This window comes from Salvelinus sp. IW2-2015, unplaced genomic scaffold (genome assembly GCF_002910315.2).
Source record: "Salvelinus sp. IW2-2015 unplaced genomic scaffold, ASM291031v2 Un_scaffold2124, whole genome shotgun sequence".
NCBI classification, from domain to species: Eukaryota; Metazoa; Chordata; class Actinopteri; order Salmoniformes; family Salmonidae; genus Salvelinus; species Salvelinus sp. IW2-2015.
The window spans coordinates 25,319-28,754 of NW_019943459.1; the positions used below are offsets into that span (position 1 = coordinate 25,319).

General features: G+C 43.2%; 1 pseudogene; it reads right to left on the bottom strand.

Moving 5' to 3' along the window:
• LOC112073019 (ras-related protein Rab-13-like) overlaps positions 1-3,436 on the bottom strand; it is a 4,505-nt pseudogene extending 1,069 nt beyond the window's left edge.

The window sequence follows — 3,436 nt, forward strand, 5'->3', positions numbered from 1 at the left end:
CCGTAGTATTTTGACCATCGCACGACTCCTGTGGGCCCGGCTTCTTGCTGGACTTCAGTAGATATCTCGAGCCAAAGCCATAAAAGACTACAGAGAGGCAGAAAGATGGTAGAGGGAGAGAGAGGCGAGAGAAAGGGTAACAGTAGGCGAGAGGGGGATGCGGATTATTAGGGTAGTGTGGCACATGTAACCTGTATGAAAAGGACAACATATCACCACATATTCCCCATGTGAAATGCATACTAAAGGACCAGATAAAGACAGACTCTGTGATTGAATAAAGGACATAAATATACATCTAAAAAACATATTTATCTCACTCATCAACATTGATGCTGGCCTTTGCACTGGTCTCAAAGAATCTGATCCCATGATCCTTTGCCAGCTGTCAACACAGAACGCAAGTGTGATTACAGCAGGATATGATGTCACTTCCCTCTCCTAATCAGCAGAGTTTATGCCACGTTCAAAACAACTGGGAACTCAGAAAAATACGAGGTCAAATCATGACGTCAGTGAGTCTTCAGTGAAAGTCGGAGCTCTTATCCCGTCAATGATCCACACATCCATTCATCATCACTAACAATCTGCACATCAGTGTCAATATCATTGAAAGAAAACACTTCATAATCAAAAACAATGATCATAAAAATTGTAGAGGCTCACCTTTTCCCCGTTCCTTGGATACCTTCCTCTTGCGCTCAATGTCACACTTGTGTTAGCTAGCAACATCCGGCTGACCCCCGCTGATGCATTCTGGGGATAAAAGATAGGAGTTGGCATCATCACATCATTTTATATTTCAATGACGTATCCTCAACTTCTGCCTTAGTTCTGCTCCCCAAGCACCCTCTAGGAGAGGCTTTAATTCAGCTCTAAATTGGAGCCACGTTCTAACTCTTGGTTCAGATGGAAAATCATGAACTAATTGAAAATGTTCACTTGAACGTGTATCTTTGTTAACTATGCAAACCAAATTAAACAAATGTAAACATGGTTTTGGGAGTGCAGTTGATGCCCGTTATTCACTAAAGGCGCCCCTTAGAAAAACAGACTAACATCTAGTCTCAATGTAACCCTTGTTATTGTGGTTTATAGATGTTGCTCATGTTCATTTTATTGTTTCAAATCCTTCCTAGAGTGAGAAAATGCTGCCCTCAGTTTCTTTCTGGCCTGTGTACATGTCTTGTTCCCTTCCCTCTTTCACAACTCTGTCTTGTGTTCCCTGTCACCAGTCAGTCTGTCGTGTTTTCCCTGTCAACATCAGTCTGTCGTATTTCCTGTCAACAGTCAGTCTGTGTATTTCTGTCACAGCAGTCTTGGTGTTTTTTCCTGTCAACAGTCAGTCTTTGTGTTACCCTGTCAACAGTCAGTCTTTGTGTCACCTGTCACATCAGGCTTTGTGTCACCCTGTCAACAGTCAGGCTTTGTGTTCCTGTAACAGTCATTCTTTGTGACCTGTCAACAGTCCGTCTTTGTTTTTTTACCTGTCCAACAGTCCGTCTTTGTGTTTTACCTGCCAGTCGTCTTTGTGTTTCCTGTCAACAGTCAGGTCTTGTGACCTGTCAACAGTCCGTTTTTGTGTTACCTGTCAACAGTCCGTCTCTTGTGTTGACCTGTCAACAGTCCGTCTGTTTGGACCTGTCAACAGTCAGTCTTTGTGACCACTGTCAAACAGTCCGTCTTTTTTTTTACCTGTCAACAGTCCGTCTTTGTGTTTACCTGTCAACAGTCGTCTTTGTGACCCTGTCAACAGTCCGTCTTTGTTTTTACGCTGTGTCAACAGCCGTCTTTAATGTGTTTACACTGTCAACAGTCCGTCTTTTAGTACCCTGTTCAACAGTCCGTCTTTGTGTTTACCTGTCACAGTCCGTCTTTGTGTTTACCTGTCAACAGTCCTCGCTTCTTTGTGTTGACCTGTCAACCAGTCAGTCCTTTGTGACCCCTGTCCAACAGTCCGTCTTTGTTTTTACCTGTCAACAGTCCCGTCTTTGTGACCCTGTCAACAGTCCGTTCTTTTGTTTTACCTGTCAACAGTCCGTCTTTGTGTTGACCTGTCAACAGTCCGTCTTGTGTTGACTGTCAACAGTCAGTCTTGTGACCCTGTCAACAGCCGTCTTGGTTTTTACCTGTCAACAGTCCGTCTTTGTGTTTACCTGTCAACAGTCAGCTCTTTGTGACCCTGTCAACAGTCCGTCTTTGTTTTTTACCTGTTCACACAGTCCGTCTTTGTGTTAACCTGCAACAGTCCGTCTTTTGTGTTTACCTGTCAACCAGCCGTCTTTGTGTTTACCTGTCAACAGTCCGTCCTTTGTTTTCCCTCGTCAACAGTGTCCGCTCTTTGTGTTTCCCTGTCAACAGTCCGTCTTTGTGTTTCCCTGTCAACAGTCCGTCTTGTGTTTACCTGTCAACAGTCCGTCTTTTGTGTTCACCTCTCAACAGTCCGTCTTTGTGTTTCCCTGTCAACAGTCAGTTTGTGTTTCCCTGTCAACAAGTCAGTCTTGTGTTTACCTGTCAACAGTCAGTTGCTTTGCGTGTTTACCTGTCAACAGTCAGGCTTTGTGGTTTACCTGTCAACATACGATCCACAGTCGCTTTTGTGTTATTGTCAACAGTATCTTCCCTGTCAACAGTCAATCTGTTTCCCTGTCAAACAGTCAGTCTGTTTCCCTGTCAAAACAGTCAGGCTGTTTCCCTGTCAACCAGTCAGTCCGTTACTCCCTGTCAACAGTCAGTCTGTTTCCCTGTCACCTCCTTGATGCTCTTCATCCAGTTCTGAATGTTCTCGTAGGACTTCTCATCTGTGATGTCATACACCAGGATGATGCCCTGAGAGATCACGGGAGACACGAGTCAGACAAAAATAAAACATTGTGCAATTCAAAATCAACCTGATGGATGTAAGAAATATGATACTAATAGTTTCAGTCATGATCTTACACCCGTAATATTCTTTCATATCTACAAAGGTGAAGAGAGAGAAGGCCCGTTTATGCCTGGTGCTAAGATGCCCCTTTTGTCCTGATCTTGTCCACATTCTGATTGTGCTCACAGTTTTAGACAGGTGTAGATGATTAAATCACTTGTGATCTGATTGAGAGAGAGTTGAGAGACTCACCATAGCTCCTCTGTAGTAGGCTGTAGTGATGGTCTTAAACCTCTCCTGCCCTGCTGTGTCCCTGAAAACAGAATACATTAGGGGAAATGTTTCACCTTCTTCAAAAAGTAGCTCTTTGAACACCCTGGAGTACAGATGTAGGATCTTAATTTGAGCCAGTTTGCTACGACAGGAAAATAATCCTGCAGCAACAGGAAATGTGAATTATTATGTGGATTATAATTAATGGACATTTTTGTAAGGGTTGATACATTTTCCATAAGGGTAAATCAAGTCTGAAATTTCAAAGTGGAAATTACACATTTTAGAACCCGTTTT